The following is a 17,225-nucleotide window of genomic DNA, read 5'->3' as shown; positions in this document are numbered from 1 at the left end:
TCCGGCGAAGCGCAGGTAATATTCTTCTTCTTCTTCTTCTTCTTCTTCTTCTTCTTCTTCTTCTTCTTCTTCTTCTTCTTCTTCTAAACGCAGGGGGTACGCCCCTTCCCTGCCGGAAACAGAGGGGGTTTAACCCCCTGCCGTGCTTTCCGGCAGGGGGGGTCGACCCTCTGCGTTTTCGGCAAGGGGGGTCGACCCCCTGCCTATGGCGGTGCCGCACTGCCGGCCTCCAGCCCGATCCGGAGGAGGAGGTTCGCCTGTTGTGCATCTTCAACGCGCGGTCCCGGTACATTCCGCCGCTGCCGCAGGGGTACTACGGCAATGCCTGATAGTAATCCCGGCAGCTGTCTCGATAGCGGCGAAGCTCTGTGCGAACCCACTAGGTTATGCGGTGGAGCTCGTGAAGAAGGCCAAGGAGGAGGTGACAGACGAGTACATGAGGTCAGTGGCGGACCTCATGGTGCTCAAGGGCCGGCCTAACATCACGGTGGTCCGCACCTTCGTGGTCTCGGACATCAGGCATGCCGGGTTCAGCGAGCTGGACCTCGACTGGGGAATGCCGGTGTACGGCGGTCCAGCCAAGGGCAGTGACGGCCCAATCCCCGGCTTGGTTAGCTTCTACGTCAACTCCAAGAATAACGAAGGGGGAGAAGGGATGGTGATCCCGATTTCCTTGCCTGCTCCAGCTATGAAGATCTTTGAACGGGAGCTCAAAAAGATGCTGTACGGACCCACCCCGGATCAAAAGTCCACAGAACCTGTTTTTATCTTATCTGCTTTGTGAATAAAGATCAATTCATTGCCAAACAAATTTGTTATGAGATACCTACGTTGCCTATGTGATCTGTTTTGAAAAGAATTTTTGTTATGGATACCTATGCTGCCCATGTGATCTCTTTTTAAAAAAAAATTGTTATGAGATACCTACGTTGCATATGTGATCTGTTTTGAAAAGAATTTTTGTTATGGATACCTATGCTGCCCATGTGATCTCTTTTTAAAAAAAAAAAAGTTATTATGTGATCCCTATGTTGTCCATGTGATTAGCTTGAAAAAAAATTGTAATATGTGTATATAAGATGTCCATATGGTTTTAAGTGTAGTTTGCATATATGTTGTCCACGTGGATTTTAAGTTGAAATTTTTTTTGTAATGTATATATACAAGTTGTCCATGTTGTTCAATTTGTTAGTTTGTTAATGTCTACTGGTAGTTAGTTTTACTTCAATTTGTTTTCTTGAAATCTGGTTAGTTAGAGTATTTCAATCTATTAGTCTTTTATAATTATATTTTTCTTAGATAGATTGGTATTTAATGTTCTCACAATCAGTTAGTTAGATTAGGGCTATTTGAATTCTTTATGATAGTGGTGGTTAAACGGAGTTCACATCTTTTCTAGTAAACTAATTGATTGATTTACTATTCCTTTGCTAAGTAGTTCAGATTAGAAATTGTCTATGACTTTATGTTAGTCGACTGGTTCAACATGTTATAGCTGGTTTGTTAAATTAGCATCTTCTAGTTAGATTTGGCTTAACATATATACTATTTTTCTTTTCTCTTCTTTCAATTAGTTAGAGTTGTTTTAATTTGTTTTAATTTTTTTAGTTAGTGTTTCATCTTGTTTCATGATTAGTTAGTTTGTTACTTAATTTGTTTTGTTTTTGTGCAGATTTTTCAACGGAACCAACTCGTGCTCGGCCACCTGTGGTAAGTAAATGACAAAAACAATGCAAATCGGGTAAATACCCGTGGTGAGTAAGTGATGCAAACGTATCACATGTTATTTAATTTATTGAATGCAGCACTTTATTGTTCACACACTCACTTAGTTGTTGATATCTAGGACTGCTTTGTTGGAGTTCGGAGATCATGCTGAGCATGATTTTAATGTAGAAATATGGAAGTGTTCTTATTTTTGGAGTACGGAGTCCATGCTAAGCATGGTAGTAGTTAGTGAGATATTGAAGTGTGTTTGCTGCAGGTACATGTTTGCCATTTATTTGATATGAATGATTATGATGTATTGCAATGTTTGATGTAATTGTATCCATGCTTGCATGTAGTTACTTTCAATTTGATTTTGACTTCCATGTGAAATTTTATAATAAAAGCATGCTTCAAATGATTGTATCATGTCATTAATAGTTTGCACATGAAAATATTAAGTTATCAATGCATGCATCAAAATTCTTGTTATTGTTTGACATAGTATATTGCATGATAAATTTGATATTTTCTTCATCGTCGCATTCTGATTGTTTTTTTCTTAATTCGTTAGGATACTATTCGTAACATCATACGACAGAATGACTGCAAACCGTGAATGGATGTACCGTAGGATAGTGGACAATGAGTTATCGCATGAATATATGGATGGTGTCGATAGTTTTATTGAATTTGCAACGGCGAGTGTCAGTACGGTAGATCCCACAGGTCGAATTAGGTGTCCCTGCAAGATTTGTAAGAATAATCGATTTGTAGAACCTCATGGCGTTAGACATCACCTATACAGGAAGGGTTTTGTGAGTGATTATCAGAACTGGGCGTTTCATGGAGAAGAATTTAGAAACGATTTTGATGCACGGGTGAATGTGGTGCACGATAATCCATATACGAATTTGATATTTGATGCTGCAGGAACAGAACTGGGTTCTGCTATGAGTTCTAGTGATGTAAGAACTGTCGTAGATGAAGAATCACCAAACGATGCAGCTAGTAGATTTTATGATTTACTTAAAGATGCTGATGAGCCACTTTGGAACGGTTGTGAGAGTCACACTATCTTGTCTGCAGTTCTTCAACTAATGAATTTGAAGTCCGAGTATAATTTGAGTCAATCATGTTTTGACCGTTTGTGCATGATTGTGAAGAGTATGTTGCCTAAAGATGAGAAATTGCCACAAAATTTCTATCGTGCGAAAGTTATGGTCAACGCTCTAGGTATGGGTTACAAAAAGATTGATGCTTGTCCAAATCACTGCATGTTGTATTTCAAGGAGCAGGAAAACGACATATCATGCCTGTCATGTGGGCATCCTCGGTTCAAGCCAAAGACAAGAGGCAATGGTAGCACGAGATCAAAGGAAGTTTCATACAAGTCGCTCCGCTACTTTCCTATCACTCCTAGATTGCAGCGATTGTATATGTCTTCAAAGACAGCTAAACACATGAGATGGCATGCAAATAAAGTTCGACACGATGAAAACAAGATCACGCATCCTGTTGACGCTGAAGCTTGGAAGCACTTTGATCGTACTCATCAGAACTTCGCAATGGAAGTGCGAAATGTTAGACTCGGTCTATGTACAGATGGATTTAATCCATTTGGGGGTAGATCAACTCCATACTCATGCTGGCCAGTATTTGTAACTCCATACAACCTTCCACCAAGCTTGTGTATGAAACGTCCAAATCTTTTCTTGTCTCTGTTGATCCCTGGTCCGACCTCACCTGGCCAAAATCTTGATGTATATCTAAGGCCATTGATTGATGAATTAAAAGTACTGTGGGATGACGGTGTTACCACGTATGATGCCCACAAAAAACAAAATTTCAACATGAAGGCCGCTGTTCTATGGACAATCAGTGACTTCCCTGCATATGGTATGTTATCTGGTTGGAGCACACATGGGAGGTTGGCTTGTCCGTACTGCATGGAGGATTCCAAAGCTTTTAGATTGAGGCATGGAAGGAAGCCTTGCTGGTTTGATTGCCATCGTCGATTTCTACCCAGCGATCATCCGTTCCGACGTCAAAAGAATGCATTTACAGCAGGCACAACTGAAATGGAAGGTCCATCCTCAAGATTGTCTGGCATAGAGATTTTAAGAAGATTGCGATACTTTCCAGATGTATTAACAGATGCCCGCAGTCCTACACCCTTCCATGGATTTGGGAAGGAACACAATTGGACGAAAAAATCTATTTTTTGGGAACTACCGTATTGGCCGACCCTATTGATACGACATAATTTGGATGTGATGCATGTAGAGAAAAATGTGTTTGATAATGTGTTCAATACAGTAATGAATATTAAAGGAAAAACGAAGGATAATCCGAAGGCCCGTATGGATTTAAAATTAATATGTAAAAGACCAGAATTGGAACTCAAAGAGTATAATGGCAAAGTACTGAAACCAAAGGCGAAGTACGTGCTCGGACCTGATCAAATAAAACATGTATGTCAATGGTTGAGACAACTGAGATTTCCAGATGGATATGTCTCTAACATTGCTCGGGCTGTGAAGATTGACGATGGACAGTTATATGGGTTGAAGAGCCATGATTGTCATATCTTTATGCAACGATTGATACCCCTAGCATTCCATGATATGTTAGACAAACCTATATGGGGGGTATTGTCTGAGTTGAGCGGATTTTTCAGAACATTGTGCGCATCGGAGGTCATTGTATCAGATGTAAAGAATCTCGAGGACTCTGTCATCACCACTGTTTGTCTGTTAGAAAAGATATTTACGCCAGCATTTTTCGATGTTATGGAACATTTGATCATACATTTGCCATATGAACTAAGGGTTGGTGGCCCTGTGCAATATCGATGGATGTACCCATTTGAAAGGTATATGTTTTTTTATATTTGTCTCTTTAATGACAGATATTTAAAATTTGAAATGTATATTCTTGTCAGATGCATGTTCGACCTAAAAAAAAAGGTTCGTAATAAAGCAAGAGTAGAAGGCTCTATTTGTGAGGCGTACACTTTAGAAGAGATTTCAAATTTCTCATCTATGTACTTCGAACCTCATATTTCAACACGTTACACATGCCCGCCCCGTAACGATGATGGAGAACAAGTAACTGTAGCTGACAAGCTGTCGATATTTCAACGACTTGGGCATGCATTTGGTAGTTGCCGATCAAGGCTATTGACAGATCGAGAGCAAGATGCAGCACACATCTATATTCTTTTTAATTGTTCAGCGATCGACCCATACATCGAGTAAGTATATGTATATGCAACTCAATTATAAATCCTTTTATGTTCTATATGTGGATACATGGCTCGGTAATATAAGTATTTGTGGTTTGCAGACGATTTGATCTGGAGTTGCAAAGCAAAGTTTCACATCTCACTAATGCAGAAGTACAAAAAGAACGTGAAACTAAGTTTGTGGAGTGGTTGAAACAGTTGGTAAAGAAGCTAACATAAATTTTGTACTTATAAACAACACTAAGTTACTTAATTGATCGTGATCACAATAATTGTTTATGTCTGTGCGTAGGTTCGTCATGGTGATGTTAAAGATCAAGGAATATGTGATTTAGAAAATGGTCCGACCAAAGTTGTGCAATGCTACAACGGGTATATCATAAATGGTTATCGATTCCATACAAAAGACTACGGTATAAACAAATCAATGATAAATAGTGGCGTGTGTGTCAAGGGTAGCAGCTACGGTGAAAATGAACATGATTACTACGGTGTTATAGAGGAAATAATGGAGTTGACTTACTTAGGCATGAATAACAGGGTTACGGTATTCAAGTGTCATTGGTTTGATCCAACTGCAACAAGACTCGACAAAGCTTCAGGCATTGTGGAGGTGAATCATAAATCCAGGTTTGGAACATATGAACCATTCATATTAGCCTCGCAAGCTCAACAAGTTTATTATACTTCATATCCGAGTATAAAAAAGTCAGATAGAAATGAATGGTGGGCAGTTTGCAAGGTGAAATCCAAACTATACCCCGAGTATGATCAGTTACAAGAAGATGAGTTAGCTGAAGACAGTGATTACTATCAATCAGATGATGTCTGTGACTTCGCTTATGGTCACGATGTTGCGCATGATATGCATGTCATATCTCCATTGGCTGATGAAACATTCATAGAGGAATGTGATCCAAATGATGTACCAAGTGGATGGGCAAACAATGAAGAAGAAGAAGAAGAAGAAGAAGAAGAAGAAGAAGAAGAAGAAGAAGAAAGTCAAACTAGTGACGAGGAAGAATTCTCAAGCTAGTGAGCAAAATCTTATACTAGAAACCTCTATTTAAATGCATTGTAATACTTGATGTGAGTTGTATTGCAATACTTGGTGTGAATGATTAAAAATTTTATTTCAATGTATTGTAATACTTGATACGAATGATTCGAATGCATTATAATACTTGATGTGAATGATTTCAATTATCTGAATGTATTATAATTTATGCAATTAACGAATGATTTGAATTAGTGCAATACTTGATGTCAATGATTTGAATTATTTGAATGCATTGCAATGCTTGATGTGAATGACTTGAATGCATTGTAATACTTGATGTGAATTATTTGAATGTATTGTATGACATATGTTATTTGTTAGAATATGGTTCGTGGAGGTTATAGTGGTCGCTCATCCAGTAGTAGCCAGACTCAACCTTCATCTTCACGGGCTCCTGTGATAGGTATATCATATAACTAATTAGATGCTTGATTAGTTCAAATGCACATTCTGAGAACTTGGTGTGTATTTTTTTACAGATGATGTTGCGCCTGTACACGACCCACCTACACCAGTTGATCGCACAAGTCAACAGCCAACACAGGAAACAGGGTCTTCACAGGCTGGCACAAGAAGACTCATTCGAATAGTGTATATCGATAATCGACCGTAAGTATTTTGTTTTCAATTATTGCATATCTTTTAAATATTTTATATTGATATTTACTGTGTAACAATTCATGTGCAGCACGAGGTTTGAGCCACAAGAAGTAGTACGGGAGATTAGGAATTCACTTCTTCAACATCTACCAGGACCAGTTGCTCAATGGAAAGAGTACCCAAAGGAGGTATTAGACAGATTGTGGTCCTCATTCATGGTATACAGTTGTTCCTCATAGTTAATGTGTTTCATATTTAATTTATTTAAGCAATGTCTACTAACTTTCTGAAAATATTTGTAGGCTTCGAATCGCTTTGCAACTACGGTGGAAGAAAATGATGCAAGGAAGGTGTGGCAGAAGGTGGCTGCCAATCGATTTGCAGACATGCTGCACACTATGAAGACTGCAGCAAAAAAAGCATCTGGCGTAGTAGATGATCCATTATTGTGGAAGGGCCATGGTCCTATTACTATCAAGAGAGATTACTGGGATGAAATGTGCGATATGTGGGCGGGAGATGCATTTAAAAATCGCTCTGCGAAGGCTTCACAAAATCGATCGAAGATGCCCGAAGCCCATCTACACACAGGTGGATCTAAGACATTTGGGAGCCACCTAAAGAAAATGGTAACTCATCAATATATAATATTAATTTTATAAGTATAGTTGCAAATTTGTGTACTAAATCTTTTATCATTTAACTTCGCAGGAAGCAGAAAAAGGAGGCAGTGTACCATATAAGGATGTATTTGTAGAAACACATAAACGGAAGACCACGGCAGTCTTCGTATCAGAGAAGGCGAGAACGACAACGGTATGTATTAATTCTATTAATAATCATTGCAATATATATGCAAGACATCATAATGTTATCATTAATTATTAATGAATACTTTAAACATTATTTTGTAGGAGGCATATGAGCAACAAATGGTAGAGCGATATGGTGAAGACGCTACTCAGCATCCATCATTTGATCCTACAGCATGGGTGACTGCAGCAGGTGAACCCAAAAAAGGTCGCGTGTTCGGGTTTGGGAGTAATATGAACACTTCACCAGTTATTGGTTCTTCCAGTTACGGCTCACCAACTTCTTGCGCCGACATAAGCTCCAAGCAGCCGACTATTCTTTCCGGTGATGATGTACGCGAGATCATTAATGAATCACTGAATAACTACTTCCAATACACCGTCGCCCCCTTTCTCCGAAATGAGATCAAGGCCGCTGTTCAGGATAGGGGATCTTTGATTCTAGGTCCCTCTCAGGTATAATCACATATATAGTTTTTTTGACTATCTTAAAGCACATCTGAGCATGGTAGAATCACATATAGAGTTTTTCTAGATGCCTTAGAACACATATGAACATGCTATAATCACATATTCAATTTTTTTACTGCCTTAGCACACATATGAGCATGATAGAATCACATATAAAATTTTTGGCTTTGCCTTCCTTAGGGCACATATGAGCATGCTATATTCACATATTCAATTTTTTTACTGCCTTAGCACACATACGAGCATGATCGAATCACATATATAGTTTTTTGCCTGCCTTAAAGCACATCTGAGCATGGTAGAATCACATATAGAGTTTTTTTATATGCCTTAGAACACATATGAACATGCTATAATCACATATTCAATTTTTTGACTGCCTTAGCACACATATGAGCATGATAGAATCACATATATATATATTTAACTTTTTGTCTGTCTTAGAGCACATATGAGCATGATAGAATCACATATAAAGTTTTTTTGATTGCATTAGAACACATATGAGCATGCTATAATCACATATTCAGTTTTTTGACTGCCTAAGAACACATATGAGCATATTATAATCACATATTCTGTTTTTTGACTGCCTTAGCACACATATGAGCATGCTATAATAAAATATAGAGTTTTTTAACTGCCTTAGAACACATATGAACATGTTATATATCATTTATGATAGAATCACATATAAAATTTTTGGCTTTGCCTGCCTTAGAGCACATATGAGCATGCTATATTCACATATTCAATTTTTTTACTGCCTTAGCACACATACGAGCATGATCGAATCACATATATAGTTTTTTGCCTGCCTTAAAGCACATCTGAGCATGGTAGAATCACATATAGAGTTTTTTTAGATGCCTTAGAACACATATGAACATGCTATAATCACATATTCAATTTTTTGACTGCCTTAGCACACATATGAGCATGATAGAATCACATATAGAGTTTTTTTATTGCCTTAGATCACACATGAGCACATGATAGAATCACATATAGTGTGTAATTTATTTCATTATATTTTGTTTATCAATACTGACTGTTCTTTTCTTGTGTAGGCTGCTAGCGATAATCAGGGTAGTGGAGCTGAAGGGACAGATAAAGACAATGAACAAGAAGACGCACAAAATCTTGGCGATGATTAGAGGACTTTGTTGAAGAAGTTCTATTTTTTTTATTTTTCCTAATTGTAATTGTTGAATTGTAAATAATTAAACTTCTTAGTTTTAAGGTGGAATGATTAATTATTATAGATACTTGTTATATGAATTTTTTTGTGTGGTTTTTTTTTTATTTACAGGAAATATAAATTGTACAGGAAATATAAATTGTACAGTTCTCCGTAATTAATTTTTAAATAAATTTTTTTTTATTTTTTTTCGTTTTTGCGACGGATTAGCGACGGATGATTCCGTCGCTATTCATATTATTCTAGCGACGGCTTAGCGACGGAATTAAATCCGTCGCCACGCCGTGGTCGCCGTTTAGTACCGGCGGATTGGCGACGGAATGTAGCGCTCGTTATTCCGTCGCAATTAGCGACGGACTTGGCGACGGAATTATTCCGTCGCCAGTTAGCGTCAAAATATTCGCGACGTAAGCATACTGTCGCCGCGTTGTCGCTAATCCGTCGCTAACATGGTTAGCGACGGAAGGTGGTCGTCGCTAATCTACTGCTTTGTTGTAGTGTTTAGACTATGGAATTCACTATACCGAGTTTCCTGCTATTATTGAAGGGTATAGTGATGCAAGTTGGAATACCGACTTTGAAGATTCCAAGTCTACGAGTGGTTGGGTTTTTACTCTTGGTGGAGGAGCAGTTGCATGGGGTCTAAGAAACAGACCTGTATAGCTCATTCTACAATGGAATATGAGTTTATTGCTTTGGCATCTGCTTGTAGACAAGCTGAATGACTTAAGAATATGCTAGTGGATATTCCACTAGGTGAGAAGCCTATACCTGCTATTTCAATGTTTTGTGATAGCCAATCAACTATATGTAAAGCAGGTAATATGAAATACAATGGAAAGTCTAGACATATTAGTCTAAGACACAATTTTGTAAGACAAATGATTGATGACAATATTATTTTATTGAAATATGTGAAGTCACGTCAAAATTTGGCATACCTATTTACGAAAGGCCTTTCGAGAGATGTCATCAATAAAACATCGAGAGGAATGACAATTAAGCCAATTAAGTCATCACCTAAGGATACCCAACCTAGAGCATTGGAGATCCCACATGCATAGGTTCAATGGAAAACAAATTGGTGAATGACAAATATTGAGCATATTTATGTAAGCCCATTACTGATGTGTGCTCATGAGCTGTAACTAATATGAGGGTTGAGCTAATAGCTCTTAATGAGTTGGTAGGCCTTAAGGCTAGGGTGTGTGTTACAGTACACCTAGACAAACTCACCTATGTGAGTGTAGAAATGTGAGCCATTTCTTATGAGAATTGGCAATTCTCTAGAGCACTCATGAATCCAGGAAAGCACAAGGCTCAAAATGTGCCAACATGAAATCCACACAATCGAACTTTTGGAAACCTATGTATGATTGAAAACTCCGTTAACAATATAAGAAGCTAAGTTCAAGGTAAGTCCACTTAGCACCTTGGTTAATTTAGGTTTTCTTTCAAATATTGGGGGTTCAAGTCATGCAGGCACTCTCACTGATGCATAAGTTTCTATGCAAGCCAAATATATTTTAAAACTAGTGGGAGATTGTTATGAAAGTTTTAAAATATTAATGATTTTGTTTACTACCAAAAGTGTTTTGAAAAAGTTTAGTCCCATATCTAAGAGAGAAAAGTTTTTCAAGAGGTTTAAATAGAGAGTTTGTTATCTATTCTTTACTTTGGTAAGCCTTGAGTCTTTAAGTGGCATGCAGACGCTGCTGCACATTGTGCATCAACGAACGCATCGTTCGCACACACGCGCACGCGTGCGCGCGCAAGGGCGCTTGAGGCGCAATGTGGCATTTTGATGGCGCACTTTGCACTTCTCACGCTCGCAGCAGTGCGAGGTGCATATGAGGTGCAAATGTTCGTTTTGGATTTTCGGTTTTGAGATCTTTGGCCGTTTGAAAGGTTTTAATAGCATTTATATTGAGTTTATGTTGCATTGTGATTGTTGGACGGTTTTGAAGGCCTTTGATTGCCAGTCAAAGGTGGGTGACCGTTCAAGGACCTTTTCGTCCTATTTTCAAACTGTCTGGATTATGGCCATTAATCTCATTTATCTCAAAATGTTTTGGCTTTTCTCACAAGTCTATAAATCTCTTCCTTTTTCGTCTTTTGAATCATCGAAATTTCTGACTCTCCAGTTTTCTCCTTTCTTTCTTCTCAGTTTGGCTTGCAGAGTTCATGTGTGGGAGAGGTAATTTGTTCTTGCGAAGCAGTGACTCTCTTGAGGTTCAAGCCTAGTTGTATCCTGGGAACTCAGTCGTAACAAAACTATTTTTTTGCATCTTCGGAATTTTCGGAGTGGGGCGATTGAAGTTCTAAAGATAGCGATCTTAAGAACGTGCCTCTAAGCTTGAAATCTCTTTTCTGAAATCCATTTTTCACAAGGTTGGAATAACACTCAGGCCATTTCTATTGAGCTCTAGAAGAGATTTCCCATCTCAACTGGCCATGAATTGCAAAATGATGGGTAAGAGCCTGACGGAATGTGTGTTGATTGCTGTCATTCCAAACCCCATGCTAGGTTAAGCAAAGCCCTAAAGTATGCGCCATCCCAAAATAAATGTGATATAGTTTCCTCCTTTCTGCATAGGATAAAACTGCTAGCAAGGTGAACACCATGTTGGTGAAGTCTTGAGTAGCTGTTGACTCTACCAAGAAGGATTTGACAGGCCATCATGAGGGAGGCACGCAAAGGTAGACCACTTTTCCATAGTACCTTCGTTGGTAGCCAGGGTAACCGGACCAGATAGGAGCAAGTAGAGGGAGCTTGTGCTGAAATTACCATTGTTAGAAAGTGTTCATGAGGCTGTATCGTATGTGACAAGTCCCAATATATGATTGACTTGAGTGATAAGGACTGTCAATTGAGCAAAAACCAATTCTGATGGGCTTCTATGTAGAGTCAAGTCCCATGATGCTTGATGTGAGGAACAAACTTCTGCAACCTGAGCATACTTCCTTATTGAAGCTGCATAAAGGCAAGGAAAGGCATCTCTAAACCGCCCATCTTGCCACCAAGTGTCTTGCCAAAAGCGAGTATTATTGTTGTTCCCTACCTCAATCCTCATCAAGGATAGCAACTCACCCTTTTCAAATACCGGAGCCCTTTTTTCAAGCTTGATTTTTTTACCAATTAGAGGGTCATCCTTATAGAGTACATTTTTCAATAACATATCACCCATAGCCATTTTGCCAAGAGGGCTAAGTTGATCTTATGCATATTATGAATCCTAAAACCATCAAAATGGAGTGGTTTTGAAATCAATGGACAACTCACCAAGGAGTTGAATGAGCTCTCACATTTACTTGAGCAAATGAATCTTTGAAAGAGTCTAATGCATCTCTTTTTCACCTTGCTTGGCATCTTAAAAATCTGCATATAGTGTAGGAGCATGGGGGTAATGTTGAACTTAATCATAAAAATGTGCTGGGCCATAGAAAGCAAGTGGGTGGAAAAAAATTTTGGTGACCCTATCCTTTAGTTGTGTCCAATGAAATTCTATAGCGACACCAAAATGAAGTGGAAGGCCGAGGTATTCATTGACAAGGAACCTACACCGCAATAAAAAATATACCAACAAGATAAAAATTAATCTAAATATAAAAACATGAAATTATGAATCATGTAGCAAATCCACAAAATCTCAACCAAAATTATCTTGTTATTGTTGCTGCAATTAATAGACAACATATCATGATATAACTGTTTAACGTTTACTATGCTTGGAATATTTACTACAATGGGACAGATTTTGAAATCAAATCATATCAAAACGCGCCCAACTTTTTGAGTTGTTCCAACAGAAAAGAGAACCCCACAATTCCCCCTACAAGAACCAACAAAATCGGCTGCTATGATATGCTGCATTGAAAATCGTACGAGACCTGCGTTTTAACATCTGATTTTGGGTAATGCTTGGATTGCACCATAGCAGATTCTAGACAATGCACCAAACAAATAGATGGGCACATATCCACGCCAAGATGAACGTCTAAGGGTGGTTCATCTTATTTACTTGTCAGCATAGGTTAAAAATCTTGTTATCGAGATTTTCACATCAGAATAAATTCTCGTAATATAAAAAAATTGTGTTTCTCAAGAAAAATCTCAAGAAACTGTCGGTGTATTTAAATTTCGTAATATATAAGAAAATATGTAAAGATATAATAAAATTTGAAAGTATATAAGAATATAATTATCATATTAATAATGTGATAGTATTGCAATAAGAACACAATATTATCGTGTTTTTGTTGAGATTTTTATTGGTTTTTTTTGCCAATATTTGTGACTATGCTTGAGAGCAGACAGGTCTTACTGTATATAACAGATTCATCCGCTGTGTTCACTCTTCACTGCTTTTTTGCACTTGATGATAATGTGCATGGGCCGCACTTTCACAGTTTTCAAGTGTGATACACGGTTCCCAAGTGAGATATGCCGCGGAGATTGCATATAATTGATGATCAGTTGTATACAATATGGCATATTTTGAGTGCTGACCCGTCTCACAATTATTCAAGAGTAATGGAACACACCAAAATCATGTATTGCATGTAGACACTCTTTTAGATCTACATATATATGGTGGAGGGAGGGACTGCTTTCCCAAATGTAGCATAGAAAGTAGGCCTACAATGTCTCCCCATTTAGAATCATAAAAGTAAGAGGATACATTTTTGCTTCTTTCGTTTTCAATTTTAACAGAATCCGTCAACTTGTAGGACAAGATCATTGCGGCACTCTAATACCTTTTCTTTTTATCTCTTGCATAAAAACAGAAACTGATTCAATTTGGCATAGCTTTATGATGCAATATTTTAGCATTTTTTATTCCTCCTAACATCCATCAACCTAGCTTTTGGACTTCTCTGTCATGGCTTTGAGCATGCCATTGATGAATTTGGATTGGTGTGACTGTATTTATCTCTGACCAACGGAATGTCCAAACTATATCAGTGCTTTCTCCCCGTTCTCCAGAAAAAAATGGTAAAAAACACACAATTCATGAAACAATTCAACAGATAACTGATACCGTTTGATTAGAAAAAGACAAATGGTGGAGGGCAAAATGAGCGAGCGAGAGAGAGAGGACGCATTCTGTAAGCCTCCCAAAGCCCGGTTGTTTACCTGGAGCATGCCGGCAGCTTGCTGAGAAATCCTCTGCACCGCGTAAATGGGTTCGCTGGGCCTCTCTGGATCGAGGTTTCATCAAGGTGTACCTATCTATCAGGATTGTGGGTACTCAAGGGCGGGAGGATCAGAACTTATGCTGAAGTGGTCAAGACAGCAGAAGAATCGAAGAAGATAATCGGAAATCAAGTATCTTCGTTCAAGAAGATGGGGCAAGGATGGTGTGGTGGACGAAGGTCAGAGGTAAGAAGTTGCAGTTGTGGCTCTTCCAGGAAGAAACCACAAAAGAGATTGAAACAAAAGTGGGGAGACTTCACTGACAACAAACCTGGAACGTTAATCTATCAGCTATTAATGATCTCATGACCACCATACCACAAATGAAGCCCAGAGAATTCATTTAGACTTTGGTCCTGGCTATTGTGCATTGTGTTGAAGCTGGTGGACTCGGACGGCTAGACATGCAACACATTTTTACAAAGATGGGCATCTACTAAATTTATCAACAACATTGGAATGATGTTAGCCAGGACGAGGCGATGGTGCACGGACACATGAAGATGGCACATACACTACGGCCTGGGGTCCAAGGTTGGTGGTGTCAGGGATGTGCTGCCTTTAACGAGTTGCACTCAAAATTGTGTCTGAGATGCAGATTTGATTGAGACTCCTGTCATCCGCACCTACAAGAATCGAAACTTACACGCTAGAATGCAGAGAAGCTATACTCATTTTTCATTCAATGAAAAATAAAATGGATACAACTGGTTACAAGAGAAAAGGTAATAAACACGGCTATGCGATATACATGGCTAGGCCAATAACGATTATCATATGGTTACATGGGTTTTACAAGATGATGATAACCAGTTGGTTACACGGGTTTGATGGGATAACATTTGTTTTATCATGTACATAACTGCATGGTAAATGCAATAAGGATAAAACACACGTTCATGGTACATGATAACAACATTTTAACACTCCCCCTCAAGTTGGGCTTCTCGAATCAATCATACCCAACTCGCTTTGTAGCGTTTGAAACGAATCTCGACCCAAAGACTTGGTGAACAAGTCTGAAATTTGATTTGTTAAAGATATAAAATGGGTTTGAATCCCCCGCTTTGGACCTTGTCACGTATAACATGGCAATCAATTTCGATATACTTGGTCCTCTCATGAAATACAGGGTTGGCAGTTATATGCATGGTTGCTTGATTATCACAATATAACCTCATTAAATAATCATGTGGAATTCCTAAATTCACAAGTAGGCTTTTGATCCAAGTTAATTACAACATGCAAGTGCCATGAATATGTATTCTACTTCGACAGATGATCTGGAAACGACTATTTGCTTCTTTGTCTTTCACGTGATAGGGCTTAATCCAATCATTATGCAATACCCACTTGTCGACCGTCGGGTCATGGGACACGATGCCTAATCTGAATCACAATACCCGTTGATCTGCAATTGACTATCCGAATGAAGTAGAATACCATAATCCGTACACTACAAGAAAAATGTTAATTAGCGACAAAAATTTACGATGGATTTTTTTGTCACAAATTAGCGACAGATTAGCTAGAGAAAACAAACCGTCACTAAAATTAGAATTAAACGCGAGATTAATGATGGAAAAATTTTGTCACAAATTAGCGACGAATTATATTCCGTCACAAACTGTGTCACAACTTAGCGACAAAAATTTTCCATCGCTATTCCGTCACTAATTTGCGATGACATTTGCGACAGAATTTTTTCATCGCTAATTTTTCATGTAAGCTCATCTAAGACACGAAATTCTCTCTCTCTCTCTGATTACCCCCAAATCGGGTTCTCAGTCAGAGAACCGTAACCCTCTGTCGCTCGCCCCTTTGCCTTCGGCGACCCTCCCTACCACCGGCAACCCATGTTGAAGCCACCCCACCGCTGCTCCCTTTCATGAGCACTGATCCTCGCCTCATCGGTGGCCACCCCCAAATCAGTCTCTCTGTCATCGTTGCCCACTTGTTTCCCCTTTTGCCATGTCGTAGCTGCCTCCGACCATCGCCGGTAGTCCCTCACCGTCGACCTTCTTCCCTCTCTGCTACCATCGCCGACTAGCACAATCAACAAAAGCAGTTGCTGACCTTTCGTTTCTTCTTCCTTGTATCCTTCAGCCAACCAGAGTCGTTCTCATCGCTTTTGTCAGAACAACCCTCGACGGAACCCCGAAGCTAGCGGTTCTCAGGTAAAACCACTTTTTCTCTTCTTTCTTTGCTTCTCCTTTCTCTTTTCGGCAGACGGCAGGGTTGCCTTCTGCATCGCCTTGTAGGCTTGGTCGGGGCTGACCCCCCCCCCCCCCCGCCCCTTTTTTTTTTCTTCTTGGTTCGACAGGGACCATCTACCCCTGCCCCTCTTTAATTCTGGCAGGGGTCGATGCCCCTGCCCCTCTTTTTATTTCTGGCAGGGGGCTGATATCCCTGCCCCTCTCTCACCCCCGCCCTTTCTCTCACTCTTTCTCACCTTGTTTGCTTGATGTAACCCCAACCTTTATTTCGCTTCACAGCCGACCCATGATCGGATTCCCTTCGTCGATGAGTCTGCAGGTATATCGCCTCTCTCTCTACCAGGCGGTGACGGAGCCCCTATCGCCTCTTAAAGGGTTGCTACCCCTATCGTATATAAATATGCTTTGCAGGTGCGTAACTGAGCTAATTACACGATGCTTAGTGTTAAGCATCACATGCGGCTAAAAATGCAATGCAAAAAGAAATAAGAAAAAAAATGCAAAGGTAATAGCATGCAAATCGGGTAAATACCCGTGGAGAGTAAGTGATGCAAGTGCATCACAGGTTATTTATTTTCTTAGATGCACCACTTTTCTGTTCAGACAATCACTTAGTTATGGATATCTAGGACTGCTTTGATGGAGTTCGGAGATCATGCTGAGCATGATTTTAATGTATGAAAATAGCTTGGAGTTCGGATTTCATGATAGTAG

General features: G+C 39.2%; 1 pseudogene; it reads left to right on the top strand.

The window, feature by feature from the left end:
- Positions 1 to 205: 205 nt before the first annotated feature.
- LOC149839860 (benzyl alcohol O-benzoyltransferase pseudogene) lies at positions 206 to 784 on the top strand (annotated as a pseudogene).
- Positions 785 to 17,225: the final 16,441 nt, after the last annotated feature.

Source organism: Nuphar pumila, chromosome 4, assembly GCF_984573655.1.
Source record: "Nuphar pumila chromosome 4, dmNupPumi1.hap1.1, whole genome shotgun sequence".
Taxonomy (NCBI): domain Eukaryota; kingdom Viridiplantae; phylum Streptophyta; class Magnoliopsida; order Nymphaeales; family Nymphaeaceae; genus Nuphar; species Nuphar pumila.
The sequence above is the reverse complement of the archived record's forward strand: the minus strand, read 5'-3'. Positions and strand labels throughout refer to the sequence as shown.